This window comes from Dreissena polymorpha, chromosome 1, assembly GCF_020536995.1.
Source record: "Dreissena polymorpha isolate Duluth1 chromosome 1, UMN_Dpol_1.0, whole genome shotgun sequence".
Taxonomy (NCBI): domain Eukaryota; kingdom Metazoa; phylum Mollusca; class Bivalvia; order Myida; family Dreissenidae; genus Dreissena; species Dreissena polymorpha.
In genome coordinates, this window is record NC_068355.1 from 104,355,762 (window position 1) to 104,374,144 (window position 18,383).

Genomic DNA, 18,383 nt, shown 5'->3' on the forward strand with positions numbered 1-18,383 from the left:
ACAGGTCAAAAGAGTAAGTTCAAATGTGGTTACTGACCAATTATCTGCAACTCATCTTGCTCCCAGTTGTTCATAAAAATATATTTTATATTCAATATTTTACGTGACTCACCCAGTCCTGTAAGCCGAAATGATGCGTAAAACAAAATTGTGTCTTTGTGTTGTATAAACGAATCTGCACTAAAACTAAATTTAGATTCACATTGTACATGCTTGATCAGTTGTCAAACGAAAGTACGGTTGATATTCAAATGCATTATTTTTCACTTTCCAAGATATTGTTTTAGTATGTTGATGCTGCATTAACAAATATAAGTGTATATGAAGTGAAAACACCAAAAATGAACAACGGTTGCAATAGACACCTATAAACTGTATGATGCACATAATATCACTTCAACAAAACTCAATATGGACATAATAAAACAGAGCTTATTTTGAATATTTCTGTTCTTTTTAAATCCATTTAGCCGATTGTTATCATCGCTGGGGGCTTGAATTCCAAAACTTAATCATAATATGATTTAAATCTGGATTAACTCCACTCTTTATTATATGAGCCGCGCTCTGTAAAAAAGGGGTTTAATGCATGTGCAGTGATTTTTTTTACCATAATTACCACCCATATTCGGCTGCTTCCCAATCGCACAAAATCAATGTTTTTCCCCAAAAATCTCACCAAAATTTCCCCCCAAAAATGCCAAAGTTTCCAAACAAAGTTTGAATAAACCCAATAAGATTTTAATGTTATTCAGCAATAATGTCGTACAACGAGTGTCTATTGAGTGTGTTGAGTTTTTGCCGAACGACAACTGACTTATGTATTGGTTCGCGAATGTAGCCGAATATATACGATTTTATGTTGCTATCCGTACATCTCTATATTGCGGAGGATACTGGCGATAGTAGATGTATCACGATTGAGCACGCCTTTTTTACAAGAGCTGTCAAAGGACAGCGCGTTCGACTATTCGAGTGCTTGACAGTATAACGTAAGCCATCATGGGAAAAATGTTCATATTAAATAATTTATAAGACGATCTTTCAAAAACAAGAGGGCCAAGATGGCCCTAGTTCGCTCACCTGAGAGGAGTCGGTTCATTTAATCTTTACCAAATGTCAAACTTGACCTAGATATTGTCCAGACAAACATCCTGGTCAAGTTTCATCATTATTTCATCTACGAGTCATGATCTATGTACCTATGAAGTTTCATGATCCTAGGCGTAAGCATTCTTGAGTTATCATCCAGAAACCATTTTTCTAAGTTGAGTCACCGTGACCTTGACAGCCATTGTGTGAATACGTTTTTTGGCACTGTGACCTTGACCTTTGACCTAGTGACATGATAATCAATAGGGGTCATCTGCGAGTCATGATCAATATACCTATGAAGTTTCATGAGCCTAGGCATAAGCATTCTTGAGTTATCATCCAGAAACCATTTTACTATTTCAGGTCACAGTGACCTTGACTTTTGACCTAGTGACCTGAAAATCAATACGGGTCATCTGCGAGTCATGATCATTGTACCTATGAAGTTTCATGATCCTAGGCATAAGCGATCTTGAGTTATCATCCAGAAACCATTTTACTATTTCAGGTCACCGTGACCTTTGACCTAGTGATCTGAAAGTTTCATGAAGATGGGTAAAGAAATGTGGCCTCTAGAGTGTTTACGAGCAAATGTTAACGGACAGACGGACATACGACGGACAAAGACCGGTCACAAAAGCTCACCTGAGCAAAAGCTCACCTGAGCAATCAGGTGAGCTAATATAAAAAGGAAAAAAAAAAAAAAAAAATTTGGGGGGGGGTAGGGGGGGGGGGTCGGGGGGTGAGAGGGGGGTTTAATGTGGGATGTGGTAATTTATTAGATGATGTTTAAAAAAAAATGGGGGGGGGAGGAGAGCAGGAGGGGGGTAAGGGGGTGGTGGGGGGTAGGGGGGGAGAGGGGGGTATAATGTGGGGTGGGGTAATTTATAAGATGATGTTTAAAAAAAAAATGGGGGGGGGGTTGAGGTTGGGGGGGGGGGGAAGGGACTCTGGTAGGGGCATGGGGTATAGTTTGGGTGGAATCCATTGTGGTATTCAGGTAAGTGTTGTTTTGTTTAGTAATAATAAAATGTGATCATCAATAAAGAAGTTATGGCAATTTAAGCAAAATGTTCAATTATCTAAGTGTAAAAGGGGCCATAATTATGTCAAAATGCTTGATACAGTGGTCTGCTCTTGTTTATAGGTTGGGGTCATGTTGGTAAACAAGTATGCAACATATAAAAGCAATATGTCAAAGGATATAGGAAATATTTGGGGTAGTACGCAAACTTTAACATAGATTTATCAATAATATGCATATTCTAAGTATAAAAGGGGCAATAATTATGACAAAATGCTTGATAGAGTTGTCTGCTCTTCTTTAAAGGTTGGGGTGATGTTGGTAAACAAGTATGCAAAATATGAAAGCAATATGTCAAGGGACAAAGAAAATATTTGGGGTAGTACGAAAACTTTAACATTTGCACGCTAATGCTAACGCAGACACCGGGGTGAGTAGGATAGCTCTACTATATATATTTCATATATAATAGTCGAGCTAAAAATCATCTTCCAAGCAGAAGATACGCATATTCTGCTTTATTATGTTTTTCACGCTGTACAGCAGGGGTCTGGCAAGTGGGCGAAGTTGGTGATTTCTTCGCCCAATTATTGGCAATTAATCTTAACTTCGCACATTAATTTCATTAAGGCGAAGTGACTTCTCCTCCTTTTAATGATTTACTTAGTGCCAGACATTGACCGATCAAAATCAATTTGATGTGGAGAATTGGACACAGGAGGATTCTCAGCCATAAGGGGGGTGGGGGGGGGGGGGGGGGGGGGGGGGGGGTGGGGGGTAGGGGAGGTGGGGGTGAGAGGGGTTTTGGGGGAGGGGGGTGGAAGGGTAGGGGTGGTAGGGGGGAGTGAAAGGGGGGTATAATGTGGGGTGTGGTAATTTATTAGATGTTTAAAAAAAACAAATGATCTCACACTGACATGAACAAATATCCTCTATTTATTAAACATGAAATTTAAACTTATTGCATTTGTTTCCCCTGTATATAAGAAAGATATAATAGTGTATTACCTCCCCTGTCCTGCTTATATTTATATTAATCAACAAAATTAAACATTAACACAATATTTAATATACAAAATATACAAAAAAATCTCATATTCTAATAATATTTTTACTGATCTACTTAATTTTACTCAAATGATGATGTTTCATTAGACTGATAATTATAGATTTAGGATTATAGACCAGTTGCTTCAGTTATATTGTTCAGAGTTCGCCCTGTTGGCCGCATATGCGTTCTTGAGTTATCATCCAAAAACCATTTTACCATTTCGAGTCACCGTGACCTTGACCTTTGACCTAGTGACCTCAAAATCTATAGGGGTCATCTGCGAATCATGATCAATGTTCCTATTAAGTTTCATGATCCTAGGCCCTAGCGTTCTTGAGTTATCATCCAGAAACCACCTGGGGGACGGACCGACAGACCGACCGACAGACATGTGCAAAGCAATATACCCCCTCTTTTTCGAAGGGGGGCATAAAAATACTACGGAATGATCAAATGGGAAGAGGTAACCTATCACTGGCAATAATTATGGGGATCATTTACAGGTCAGATTTGGAATCTCTGCTGCAAAATGAGATTTTTTATGAATTTCAAATTTAAAACAAATATTTGTAACAAAATATGAATTTGATTTAATTCAAAACAAATATTTGTAACAAAATATGAATTTGATTTATTAAATGTTGAATTGCTTAAAATTAACAAGGAAGTAAAACGATTCTGAACATTACTGGCTTGTTACAATTGAAGTTTATTTGATACACCTGTTCAGGAAAAAAAGTACCATTATAATGAACAATCAATTAGAAATAAAAACAAGAGCACCGCCTTGCGGGTGCAGACCGCTCATCTATTTTCTTTTTAAAGGTGAAGGGACTCTCATTTTCAATCACAAAGGAGGGAGGAGTGGAGTGAAGAGGGGTGTATAGTGTGGGGTTGTGGACATTTATTACATTATCTTCCAAAAAAGCGAAAAAAATAATAAAATAAAATAAATCAGGGGGGGGGGGGTTGGGGGGGGCGATGGGGGGGGGGGGTTTGGGTGCGATGGTTGGACGGTATTTCAAACATAACCATTTTTTAAAAAAAAATGGGGGGGGGTATAGTGTGAGGGTGTGGTGGTAATTTGTGAGATGATCTTAAAAAAAAAAAAAAAAAAAAAAAAATGGGGGGTGGGGTGGTGGGGGGGGGTGGGGGTTATAGTGTGAGGGTGTGGTGGTCATTTGTGAGATGATCTTAAAAAAAAAAAAAAAAAAAAAAAAAAAATAGGGGGGGGGGGAGGGGGGGAGGGGAGGGGATGGTTTGGGTGGAGTCTATTGTGGTATGTCAGGTAAGAGTAGTTTCATCAAAGTATCAATCAAATCTAATCATAAATAAAGAAGTTATGGCAATTTTAACAAAATTTAATAATTTGACCTTGAGAGTCAAGGTCATTCAAAGGTCAAAGTAAAATTAAAGTTGCCAGGTACAGTAACCTCATGATAGCATGTAAGTATTTGAAGTTTGAAAGCAATAGCCTTGATACTTAAGAAGTAAAGTGGATCGAAACACAAAATTTAACCATATATTAAAAGTTACTAAGTCAAAAAAGGGCCATAATTCCGTAACAATGACAACCAGAGTTATGCAACTTGTCCTTTTACTGTACCCTTATGATAGTTTGTGAGTGTTCCAAGTATGAAAGCAATATCTATGATACTTTAGGGGTAAAATGGACCAAAACATAAATCTTAACCAAATTTTCAATTTTCTAAGTATAAAGGGCCCATAATTCCGTTCAAATGCCAGTCAGAGTTACATAACTTTGCCTGCACGGTCCCCTTATGATAGTTCATAAATCTTGCAAGTATGAAAGCAATAGCTTTGATACTGTAGGAATAAAGTGGACCTAAACACAAAACTTAATCAAATTTTCAATTTTCTAAGTATAAAAAGGGCACATAATTCTGTCAAAATGCATGCCAGAGTTATCTAAATTTGCCTGCCCAGTCCCCTCATGATAGTAAGTAAGTGTACCAAGTTTGAATGCAATAGCATTGATACTTACTGAGAAAAGTGGAACTAAACGCAAAACTTAACCAAAATTTTCAATTTTTTAAGTATAAAAAGGGCACATAATTCTGTCAAAATGCACGCCAGAGTTATCTAACTTTGCCTGCCCAGTCCCCTCATGATAGTAAGTAAGTGTACCAAGTTTGAATGCAATAGCATTGATACTTTCTGAGAAAAGTGGACCTAAACGCAAAACTTAACCGGACGCCGACGCCAACGCCAACGCCAACGCCAACGCCGACGCCAAGGTGATGACAATAGCTCATAATTTTTTTTCAAAAAATAGATGAGCTAAAAAAGGTCGGTTTTATACACTTAACATGTCTTATTGTATAAAACAAGTGAATAGTTGATTAAACGCTGAGCAGAAACCACTTATCCGTTAAGTTGCCGCAAAATATACGTAATACTAAGATCTATGATGCAAATGTACTATTTCTCCCAAGATGATACCAATTCTCCCTATTTAAGCTTTAGGGAGAAGTGACTTCTCCCTAAATTTTGAGCCTAGCTAGCCCCTGTACAGTTTACTGAAAAAGCATTGAACTGACAATGTCGAATGCAAGATATTGAAAGGTAAACAAATAAAACATATTATTTTAACTCTGTATAATACATCATTAACACAAAAAGAACATTAACACGTGTTTGTCAATATTTGTTTATGTTTTCCCCATATGATATTTAACAAGAGATGTGTTCATCGGGTAATCGGGAAAACAATGCCCCATATTTCGCCGCTTTGAAAAAAAAAAAAAATTGTTACCTTTGACCTTGAAGGATGACCTTGACCTTGAACTTCCACCACTCAAAATGTGCAGCTTCATTAGAACGCTGTTTTGAAATATTTTTATTTTTTTACCTTGAAGGATGACCTTGACCTTGAACTTTCACCACTCAAAATGTGCAGCTTCATAAGAACACCGCTTTTAATTATTTATTTTTTGTTGTTGACCTTTGACCTTGAAGGATGACATTGACCTTAAACTTCCACCACCCAAAATGTGCAGCTTCATGAGATACACGTTCAAATATGAGAAAAAGAATGAAAATCAAGATGAAGACAAAATGGAGATCTGAAGACAAATAGAAATATACATCTATTCTAATACTTTGATAATTATTCAATATTGAATAAACTAGTGACCTGAAAGTCAATAGGGGTCATCTGCGAGTCATAATCAATGTACCTATGAAGTTTCATGATCCTAGGCGTAAGCGTTCTTGAGTTATCATCTGGAAACTATTTTTCTAAGTCGAGTCACTGTGACCTTGACCTTTGACCTACTGACCTGAAAATCAATAGGGGTCATCTGCGAGTCATGATCAATGTACCTATGAAGTTTCATGATCCTAGGCATAAGCGTTCTTGAGTTATCATCCAGAAACCATTTTACTATTTCGGGTCACCGTGACCTTGACCTTTGACCTAGTGACCTGAAAATCAACAGGGGTCATCTGCAAGTCATGATCAATGTACCTATGAAGTTTCATGATCCTAGGCATAAGCGTTCTTGAGTTATCATCTGGAAACCATTTTACTATTTCGGGTCACAGTGACCTTGACCTTTGACCTAGTGACCTGAAAATAAATAGTGGTCATCTGCAAGTCATGATCAATGTACCTATGAAGTTTCATGATCCTAGGCATAAGCGTTCTTGAGTTATCATCCGGAAACCATTTTAATATTTTGGGTCACCATGACCTTGACCTTTGACCTAGTGACCTGAAAATCGATAGGGGTCATCTGCGAGTCATGATCAATGTACCTATGAAGTTTCATGATCCTAGGCATAAGCATTCTTGAGTTATCATCCGGAAACCATCTGGTGGACGGACGGACCGACGGACCAACAGACCCATGGACGGACCGACATGTGCAAAACAATATACTCACTCTTCTTCGAAGGGGGGTATAATAAATACATTATACATGTAGTGCAGTACCCTGACAAAAAACTAGAAGTCAATAAGGACACAATAACAATCAAATCCACATAACCTCTAAATGGATCAAAATTTCAAAACCGTCTTTTCTTTGCACCCTTAGTCTTTGGCCACAGCTCGCAGAATTCCCTCAAACATTTCCTCACTACAATTCAACACTTGCTTGACAATGCCACCAATGATGACGAAATCGCCCCCGATGTTGCCGCTGTCGGCTGTGATGAGGACTTCGCCATACCCGATGTTGCCGCTGTTGGCAGCGATGACGACTTCGCTGCTCCCGATGTTGCCACTGTCGGTGGTGATGACGACTTCGCCGCCCCGATGTTGCCGCTGTCGGCGTTGATGACGATGGCGCCGCAAATGAAGCTTGGGTCTTTAAAAGATTGTTAATCTTGTAGTTGGTCTTGGCGATTTTCTGTTTTTCGTGCACCATTTTGTCTGCTTTCCGCTTTGACGTAGGCATGTTGTATGTCAAAGATCAAATGAAAATGTATTCTTCAATTCTTTCTATGGTTTGACAATTTCTTTTAGTGAAATATTCTTTCTTATGTTTGACAATTTAGTCTTCAATTCTTTCTATGGTTTGACAATTTCTTTCAGTAAAATATTCTTTCTATTGTTGACAATTGACCTTCCGTAGAGTTTGACAAATCAAGATTATTTCTTTTCTAGACAGCGTTTCTGGACCATTCAATGTGGGTATAACTCTTGTCTAAAAAGCAACAAAATATATATGTTTTTGCAAGCGTTGTGGCGACTGCTGTCTGTGACATTTTAAATTGGCATGCGAGTATTTGCATCACAAGGAGCTTCACACCTTACATGGGCCACATGACTTCGCACAGTCAAACTTAAAATTATAGTTTCGAAACGGCTACCAATTCAGTGCCAATTACTTGTCAATTAAGACAGGGACTTACACACAAACACACATCTATATATAATAATATAATATTTCACAGAAAATGATTGCAGATACGAATGAAGTTGTGACTAAAGTAACAATAGTTTTTTGCATTATACATTAATCTTTGTTCATTCCATTCTCTTTAGCGGAGACACTTTAAATCAACGGCGTTTTTTTATTATTTACGTACGCTGCGTTTTTTAATTATTTACGTACGGTCACAATTAATTAATAGCAAAATAAACAAGAGGGCCTGAAAGGCCCAAAGTCATTCACCTGAGATAAACATGATATTATTGGGACAAATCTTCTGACCAAGTTTCATGAAGATCGGAAAATAAATGTGGCCTCTAGAGTGTTAACAAGGTTTTACTAAAGACAAATAAGGAAAAATGCCACGCCCCCTGGCAGCCATGTTTTTCAACCAACCGGCATCATTTTTTAACTCTTTCAAGATATTATCAGGATCAATCATCTGACCAAGTTTCATGAAGATCGGACAGTAATATGTGGCCTCTAGAGTGTTAACAAGATTTTACTATAGCCATATAAGGAAAAATGCCCCGCCCCTTGGCAGCCATGTTTTTCAAGCAAACGTAACCATTTTCGAACTCATCCAAGATATCATTGAGACCAATCTTCTGACTCATGAAGATTGACAATACATGTGGCTTCTAGAGAGTTAACAAGGCAAATGTTGACGCCGCACAACAGACAATGGATGATGGACAAAAGGCGATCACAAAAGCTCACCATGAGCACGTTGTGCTCAGATGAGCTAAAAATGCCAATTATAATAATCTCAAATGGGATTAAAAGCACATGCACATTCGTGCATTAATATAACAAGAAGGCCAAAATGGCCCTAGTTCGCTCACCTGAGAGGAGTAGGTTCATTCAATCTTTACCAAATGTCAAACTTTACCTAGATATTGTCCAGACAAACATCCTGGTCAGGTTTCATCATTATTGAACCAAAACTCTGGCGCATGGAGTGTTTTTGTTTTTGTAAGATTTGACCTAGTTACCTATACTTTGAGTTGACCAAACATCAAACTTTGCTTACAAAAATAAATATTCATAAAAACTGAAAAACTGAAACAAAATTGTGACCTCTAGAGTGTTTACAAGGTCTTTGTATAATATAATGAAAATTTGGACAATCTAAGAGCAATAATTATAGCATAATTATGTGATTTTGCTCATTATAAAACTTGACTGAGATTTTTCAGCAACTTTGATAAAGAATGCTTGAGAAATGTGAATGCTAAAGTGTTTACAAACCAAATGTGGATGAACGGACTGCGGACAAAGACCAATCCTAAAACCTCACCTGAGCAATCAGGTGAGCTAAAAAGTGTGTTGCACCGATCGGAGCCATTTTCTAACTTGTCCGAGAAATAGATAAAACCAATGTATTGACTAAGTTTCACGATCAGGAAAACTGCCCCACCCCCCCACTGGTGGTTATGTTTTTTGATCGATCAGGACCATTTGCCAACTCATCTGAGATAAATATAAAACCAATCTTTTCACCAAGTTTCATGATGATTGGGCAAATGATGTGACTTCCAGATTGTTCACAAGCTTACTATATAAATATAAGAAAACTGCCCCCCCCCCCCCCGGCAGCCATGTTATTCAACTGACCGGAACCATTTTTTAACTCAACTCTCGTATCAAGGAAACAAATGTTCTGACCAAATTTCATGAAAATTGGGCCAAAAATGTGACTTCTAGAGTGTTCACATCTTTTCACTATATACATATAGAGAAAAATGCCCCGCCCACTGACGGCCATGTTTTTTCACCGATCTGGACCATTTTCAATCTCGTCCGAGATATCAACAAGAGCACAGCATAACTGGTGCCATGCTCGGCTGCAAAAGCTTGTCAGAATTTTTTTTTTTTTTTTAGAGGTCACAGTGACCTTGACCTTTGACCTAGTGACCCAACAAGAGATGTGTTTGTCAGAAACACAATGCCCCCTACTGCGCGGCTTTGAAATAACATTTATATTTATCATTTGGCAGGTATAGAAATCATCTCCCTTTAAAGGTTATTACTTCCCTTGAATTTTGTCCAATCCAACCGGGGGAGGGAGGGTCTCACAGTCAATTATGACCATGTCAGACATCACTGTCAACCAAGGCCTGTGGTTTAAAAGAGATCATAGCCAGAGTTGATCATGTATCTATGGACATAAGTCCACAGGTATGTAATGAACATCAAAGAAATTATAATTATATCATTAAAAAAAACGTTGAAAAATCAATCATTTGGGTTATAAATAATCAAAATAATAAATCTGTACAGCAACTGTGAAAAGAACTTCAATTCTTGGTAAGGAAATATATAATATGAGATTTATAATTATATTAATTACTTCCCTTGAAAATAATTGTCTGTAACAAATCTCTATTTTTAGTAGCAAAAGCCACTACCGTGACTGTAGATTCACCACTCAAAATATGCAGCTCCACGAGATACACATGCATTCCAAATATATAAAGTGGCTATGTTCAATATTGAATAACTTTCTCCCTTTTTAAGGCTTATTACTTCCCTTAAATCTGTATTTTTTACCATAGACCGTAAAGGATGACCTTGACCTTTTACCACAATGTGTTTGTCAGAAACACAATGCCGCCTACTGCGCCGCTTTGATTTATTTAACAACAAGGGACAAAATTGTCACAAAACCAGGTTTTCATTGTGAAAAAAAAATCTGATAAAGGGAGAAAACTCAAACTGAACTTTTGAAATGACCAAAAAAAATTAACCCCCTTTGTAAGTTTTTTTGTTTTTTTAAAATCTATTTTTAGTCGTGGCGACCTTGACATTGGAGATATTGACGTGATTCTTTCGTGGGACACACCGTCCCATGATGGTGAACAAATGTGCCAAATGATTTTAAAATCTCACAATGAATGACATAGTTATGGCCAGGACAAGCTCATTTATGGCCATTTTTGACCTTTGAACTCAAAGTGTGACCTTGACCTTGGAGATATCGACGTAATTATTTCGCGCGACACACCGTCCAATGATGGTGAACAAATGTGCCAAATGATTTTAAAATCTGACGATGAACGACATAGATATGGCTCGGACAAGCTCATTTATGGCCATTTTTGACCTTTGAACTCAAAGTGTGACCTTGACCTTGGAGATATCGACGTAATTATTTCGCGCGACACACCGTCCAATGATGGTGAACAAATGTGCCAAATGATTTTAAAATCTGACAATGAACGACATAGTTATGGCCCGGACAAGCTTATTCCGCCAGCCCGCCAGCCCGCCCGCCAGCCAGCCAGCCAGCCAGCCCGCCCGCATTCGCCAATCTAATAACCAGTTTTTTCCTTCGGAAAACCTGGTTAAAAATATATACGTGGGCAGGTCAGATGTCCATTTAAAGCTTATTACTTCCCTTGACTTTGTTTTTTCAACCCTAGACCTTGAAGGACGATGTTCACTTTGAAATTTTACCACTCAAAATGTGCAGCTTCATGAGATACACATGCATGCCAAATATCAAGGTGCTATCTTCAATATTTAAAAAGTTATGGCCAATGTTAAGGTTTTAGCACGACGCCTAAGGCGGACGTCGGACGACGAGCTGGCTATGACAATAGCTCGGGTTTTCTCCAAAAACAGCCTCACTAATAAAACCAATGTTTTGACCAACTTTCATGATGATTGGGCAAAAATTGTGACTTCTAGAGTGTTTACAAGGTTTCTCTATAACCAAATAAGGAAAACTGCCCCGCCCATGAGCATAGCTCATATTATTCAAACAGTATTAAATCTTTAAACAAAATAATGATACAACTTTACACTGAAAATATGTATTATTTCTTGTTTATGTATTTAATGTCTAACGGGTGAACTGTAAATCAAATTTAAAGCATGCAAATGAAGTATTTAATTACATCATACATTGTACACATAGCTGAACTTTTCTGTATCATTTCATTCAATAGTTGAAGATTGAGCTTCATAACAGGTATGTAAACTTGTTTTATTCATAAAATCCACAGTCCACCAAATACAATACACCAGGAGTCATACTTCACAAATGCAGACCAAAATAAATCTCTCTTAAGATTAAGATCTCAATTCAGACCACCCCTAAAGGTTGATCATGTCTTAATAAAGAGCACAAGCATACATTTACCTTTTAAGTGCACAGGTTCCTAACTCAGGTGTATAATAAGGCATTAAACGCTGAACTCGGCTGTCCAGGGTGATGATGTTAAGGTAGAATCAAAGTTCAATACCTTTTTATTTCCTGTCCACAGGTTATCACATTACAAGTGTTACAACAAACATATTCAAGTATCATAAAACGTTATTAAACAGTTAATGTGGCTACATTTTTGGGGAGTTAGTCATCTGAATTGGAATGAGAGCTTAACAATGCACATTTAGAATGGCAAGGACAAGAATTCCTATTTAATGCAACCATGATACTCATCACAAAATAAATTTTGCACACTGCAACGTAAAAACAGTATTGCAATGTTTGTTTAATCATCACCAAAAATAACACTTTTGGCATCATATATGGCCCTTCTTAGAAAAGATCTAGTACAAACACACACAATGTATTACAACAGATTCCAAATAAATATCCCTTGTCAAATAAAAACGCAATTTTTACCAAAACACACATTTAGAGCACTTTTTTGTTAATATGTGCGTTTTCAGTGTTCAAAAGTGCATTTAAGTGCGCTTTTTGAGCGTTTTTTCTTTTCAAGTGCGTTATTTTAGTGAAAAAGTGCGTTTTTTGTGTGTTTTCTTCATCTGTAAGTGCGCTTTTGAGTGTAGATGTGAGCAAAATGTGTGTTTTTTATCTAAGAAGTGCGTCTTTTATTTACGAAGTGCGTTTTTTGTGTGTTTTCTTCATCTGTAAGTGCGCTTTTGAGTGTAGATGTGAGCAAAATGTGTGTTTTTTATCTAAGAAGTGCGTCTTTTATTTAGGAAGTGCGTCTTTTATCTAAGAAGTGTGTTTTAAGGTTTACAGATGTGGGTTTTTTCTCACAAAAGTGCGTTTTTCTATTTTGATGTGCGTCTTTTTTAAGCATAAGTTAGTCTTTTATTTCATAAGTGCTTTTTTATCATATGATCTGTTTTAAACGGATGTATCTAAAAAGACACATGTTTAACACACTTCTTAAAAAGTGCGTCTTTAACAACCGTTTAGCAAATGTTGTACAGAAATTGAGCAAGAAACAAAATTGTTGCAGGCTCTAACAATTTATTTACATCAAATGAATAAACATAGACATATATCTCAGTAACCTTAAATAATATAAGGGGCAGTTTGAATAATTACTGGTTGTCCATATTAACCTGTTTAATGTTTATATACTTTATCATACAATTTCAATGCATACCCTATTGCTTACGTTTTAATCTCAAAATTCCAAAAATTTCCACCTAAATCAGACTGTGTGTAACTAATTAAAAATATTGAAAGTGTCAAAACTATTATGTGGGCTTGATAGTATCAATTATATTTCCTCAACATAAATAAGTATTTGAACTTTCTTATACTGATATTTATACCCTAATACAATTAATGTCTACCACATTGACCATAAACATACATTTTAAAAAGCAATTAAAATAATATTTATACTATTAATATTATTTGCTAAAACCATTCAGCATGTTATATTTAAATATTTACAATTAAATATAATGTGTTAAGGGTGCTGTGTATTATTCAATAAATATTTTGGTGTTGAAATGACTGCCTTATCAGTATTTCTCAAATTATGCAATTTTTGGCTTAGACACAGCATGGAATCAGACTGATAAGAGAATAGCCAGTCCCTATCAGTCCTCCATCTAAGCCTAACTAAGGGGTGTTGATATACTTTTGATTTGTTCAGGCACCATCTATTTGAGAACCACAGATAGGAAGTGATTTTTTGAAAACAAGCAGCATCAGCAACTGACTTTAAGCTAGAATTAAGACTTATTATTCTAGTGTAAAATGTCTTGAAATACTTTCAGCATGAAGTATTGTGTGATGAAAAAAATGTGTATTTACTACAATGTGTAAATCAACAATAACTTTGTTGCAAAGGAGATTAAAAGTGGGTGGTTTAAGACATATAAAGTGATATGGTCTAGTTCAGTTCAACAACTGCCTGTATTTTTGGAATACTGAAGAACAGTCTGTTGTAACAGGTTTGTATTTTCAATTTTGCATCCCTTTTTTATTTAGAGTATTGAATTAATTATGATAATAATCATATTTATGTATTGTCACTGGGAAATGTAAATGGATGAGTAAATGTAATGCAATTTTAAAGAAAAACAACACCATTTGAATTATTATGGCTGTATTTTATGGTTATTGTCATCTTAAAGTTATTTATACCTATTTTTGGTCATTAATGAAAAGATTTTTTCCCCATATTAAATGAGAACTTTTAAATTTAAAGGTTAAACCCCATGGTGACCGTGAAATTTACATTGATCAGAAGATCCTTTGGAAAGAATGTGCATCATCGCATCGCCTGCCAAAAAAGGGAGCAAAAGAGAGACTACCTGATGTATGGACTTGAATACCAGGTTTTACCCTGCACAAGCTGGCTGACATGAGGAGAGCAGGAGTGGGAAAACCGCGCCCTCTCCTTGACCAAGAAAAGCTGGATTTGTTTAGAGGTAAAACTATACAGGGTACTGGTTATTGCATTTTAAAGGTGTCACACTTCCGACCAGTCCACACAGCAAAATGAGACCACGTATCTTGGTACATTTTCAACAGTATTTTCTATCAAACGTATTTATTTATGAAAAGCGTTAAGTCACATGTGATCAGGGGATTAAAATTGCAAAATAACCAACCAAAAACAACAAGCAAACAAACTAGTTTTGATTTAAATTTATAATTTTTATAGCAACAAGATAACCATAACAGCAATATTCAACATTTACATTATAAAATATCTTTCAGGACCTGATCAAATAAGATCATGCAGGAGACGCATCGCGCAAAGGCCATGACAGTATAATAGTTGCAAAGAAGTTTGACCGGCTGGTGGCAGACTTGGAGAGAAAGATGAGAGCTGCACTCCGCCGCCTCAAAGAAATGCTGACAGGCCTTGATTGATATGCATCTTTCTTATGTATATAGCTGTTCGTGTGTATATACTGTACATGTTATTATAGTATGCTATTTATTTTGTTTATTTATAATCAAATTATGTTTATATTTATTTCATCAAATTGCCATTGATATTTAATTACTCATGTATGTTAAAAAATGTTGGTGTACATTAAAGTATAAAATTGAATTATCTTGTAATTATTAAAATACACAAATATATATGTTTATATAATTATTGGTTTTTATTGCATATCTGAATTAAAAAAAACTTTTAACAGCATATAATTGAATCAACTGTTAAGTCAAAAGATGCACCTTTAACGCACATGTGTGCTTTTTGTGAGTGCGTTTTTTGCTGCCATTCATGTGTGTAAATTGTGCATTTTGTGTGGGTTATAACTGCGCTTAACGTGCGTTAAATGTGCGCTTTTTGTGAGTTAAATGTGCGCTTTTTTATTTAAAAAGCGCACATTTAACGCACATAAAAGCGCACATTTAACACACATGTGCGCTTTTATGTGGGTTATAACTGCGCTTTTCGTGAGTTAAATGTGCGCTTTTTAAATAAAAAAGCGCACATTAAACTCACAAAAAGCGCACAATTAACGCACTTAAAAGCGCACATTTTACACACATAAATGGCAGTCAAAAACGCACTTATAAAAAGCGCACGTTTAACGCACATTTAACGCACATAAAAGCGCACTTTAACACACATGTGCGCTTTTATGTGGGTTATAACTGCGCTTTTTGTGAGTTAAATGTGCGCTTTTTAAATAAACAAGAGGGCCATGATGGCCCTGAATCGCTCACCTGACTCATTAAGATCAGATGAAAACTATGACCTCTATTGTCTACACAATGTTTTTCTATGATTTGACCTAGTGACCTAGTTCCTGACTCTAGATGACCCAAATACAATCCCAATCCAGATTTCATCAAGATAAACATTCTGACCACAGTTCATAAATATTGGATGAAAACTGTGACCTCTATTGTCAACACAAGGTTTTTCTATTTATTTGACCTAGATTTTTACCCCAGATGACCCAAATACAATCCCACCCAGATTTCATCAAGAATTCTGACCAAATTTCATAAAGGTTGGATGAAAACTGTGATCTCTAATGTCTACACAAGGTTTTTCTATTATTTGACCTAGTGACCTAGTTTTTGACCCCAGATGACCCAAATAAAATCCCAACCCAGATTTCATCAAGATAAACATTCTGACCAAATTTCATAAAGATTGGATGAAAACTGTGACCTCTATTGTCTACAGAAGGTTGTTCTATTATTTGACCTAGTGACCTTGTTTTTGACCCCAGATGACCCAAATACAATCCCAAACCGGATTTCATCAAGATAAACATTTTGACCAAATTTCATCAAGATTGGATGCAAACTGTGACCTCTACTGTCTACACAAACAAATTGTTGACGGACGGACACACGCAGGCACGCACAATGGACGCCGGACATCACACGATCACATAAGCTCACCGTGTCACTTCATGACAGGTGACCTAAAAATATGTGTTGGAGATAAACATGAACAGTTGTGGTTAAAATCCCATAGAAACAAGGGCTGTTTGTAAAACATGCATGCCCCCCTATATGGGCTATAAGTTGTAGTAGCAGCCATTGTGTGAATACGTTTTTTGTCACTGTGAATGGTGGTGGTGGTGGTGGTGGTGGTGGTGGTGGTGGTGTAGTAGTAGTAGTAGTAATAGTAGTAGTAGTAGTAGTAGTAGTAGTAGTAGTAGTAGTAGTAGTAGTAATAGTAGTTGTAGTAGTAGTAGTAGTAGTAGTAGTAGTAGTAGTAGTAGAAGTAGTAGTAGTAGTAGTAGTAGAAGTAGTAGTAGAAGTAGTAGTAGTAGTAGTAGTAGTAGTAGTAGTAGTAGTAGTAGTAGTAGTAGTAGTAGTAGTAGTAGTAGTAGTAGTGGTAAAAGTAGTAGTAGTAGTGGCAGTAGTAGTAGAAGTAGTAATAGTAGACGTGGTGGTGGTGGTGGTGGTGGTGGTGGTGGTGGTGGTGGTGGTGGTGGTGGTGGTGGTGGTGGTGGTAGTAGTACTAGTAGTAGTAGTACTAGTAGAAGTAGTAGTAGTAGTAGTAGTAGTAGTAGTAGTAGTAGTAGTAGTAGTAGTAGTAGTGGTAGTAGTAGTAGAAGTAGTAGTAGTAGTAGTAGTAGTAGAAGTAGTAGTAGTAGTAGTAGTAGTAGTAGTAGTAGTAGTAGTAGTAGTAGTAGTAGTAGCAGTAGCAGTAGCAGTAGCAGCAGCAGCATTACAAGACCAATACTTAAGAATGATCAAATGGGAAAAGGTAACATAGCACCAGCAGTAAATATGGGGCTCATTTACAGGTCAGATTTGGAATCTCTGCTGTAAAATGAGATTTTGAATGAATTAAAGGGAGGCAAATCTGTAATAAAAAGAACATGCATAAACCGTAGTTGTTTCCCTTGTTTGAACCATGCTAAATCCTTACAAGTTTGGAAAGAATTGGATGAAAAATTTGGACTTTATTGCATAAACACCATTTTCTCAATTCAAGGGGAGGTAATTCTGTACTTCATGGACCAATAATGCTCATTTTTTGTAGGGTTCGTGTCCTCATTGATATAAAGACACTGTGCAAATTTGGAAAGGATCGGACAAAAAATGTGGAAGATTTTTGAAAGTTTTCACAATATAGGCAAAAACGAATAAACATGCAAAGTTCAACGAGCTCCTGCGGCCATGTTTTTTGACGAATCAAATTTCTTTGAACAACTTTTTCAGGGGAGCCCTCAAAGGTCATCCCTGTGAAATTTTTTGAAAATCTGATGAGCGGTTTCTGACAAGAAGATTTTTTAAGGTTTTTACCATATATGGTAATGGCGGCCATCTTGGTTATGTGATCAAATTTTTTTTAACAATTCTTTTGTCCCATGACCTAGGGATGCTCCACATGAAATTTAGTTGAAATTGGCTCAATGGTTTAGTAGAAGAAGATGTTTACAAATTGTTTACAGACGGACAGACGGACGGACGGACGCCGGACGCTGAGTGATCACAATAGCTCACCTCGAGCTATCGCTCAGGTGAGCTAAAAAAGCGCACATTTAACTCACAAAAAGCGCACATTTAACGCACTTAAAAGCGCACATTTTACACACATAAATGGTAGTCAAAAACGCACTTATATAAAAAGCGCACGTTTAACGCACATTTAACGCA

General features: G+C 36.7%; 1 protein-coding gene across 3 annotated transcripts in view; it reads right to left on the bottom strand.

Annotated features, from left to right (window-relative positions):
• The window catches only part of LOC127865184 (ligand of Numb protein X 2-like), a 185,798-nt gene that overhangs the window by 122,481 nt on the left and 44,934 nt on the right, over window positions 1–18,383 (bottom strand). The window contains exon 1 of one of the 3 annotated variants that reach the window (XM_052405158.1): window positions 12,219–12,343. The exons of the other annotated variants lie outside the window; for them this stretch is intronic. The gene's annotated coding sequence lies outside the window, so the exon portion shown is untranslated. Of the gene's footprint in view, window positions 1–12,218; window positions 12,344–18,383 lie in introns of those variants that run through there. 3 annotated transcript variants of the gene reach the window in all.